Source organism: Myotis brandtii, unplaced genomic scaffold (assembly GCF_000412655.1).
Source record: "Myotis brandtii unplaced genomic scaffold, ASM41265v1 scaffold1027, whole genome shotgun sequence".
In the NCBI taxonomy this organism is placed as follows: domain Eukaryota; kingdom Metazoa; phylum Chordata; class Mammalia; order Chiroptera; family Vespertilionidae; genus Myotis; species Myotis brandtii.
Genome location: NW_005353441.1, coordinates 295,963 through 296,452, shown reverse-complemented (window position 1 = coordinate 296,452; position 490 = coordinate 295,963).

Below are 490 nucleotides of genomic sequence, written 5' to 3'. Positions count from 1 at the left end.
AGTGGTTCAACATTTTTGGAGGATGATTTGGAAAAATCGATAGAAATGTTCAAGGTGCATCCAAGAGTCTTGTTCTAGGAATCTCATCTGCTGAGATAAAGCACTAGTGCATAAGCCCTGGTCAGAACCCAGGATGCTACTGCGGGCTCCCCTTCCATGATAGGAAAACCTGCTAACAACCTGCATTTTTAGGACAAGGTGGCATCTATACTAATAAAAGGGTGATATGCTAATTAGACTTAACATCTTCTGGACAACCTTCTGGATGTCCTTCAGGACAAAGCCATGGTGGCAGGGCTGAGGCAGAGGTGGTTAGAGGCGATCAGGCAGGCAGGGGAGAGCAGTTAGGGAGATCAGGCCGGCAGGAAAGTGAGCGTTTAGGAGCCAGAAGCCCCGAGGGATACTGGATTGGAGAGGGTGCAGGCCAGGCTGAGGGACCGCCCTCCCCGCTCCCGTGCACGAATTTCGTGCACCGGGCCTCTAGTAAATA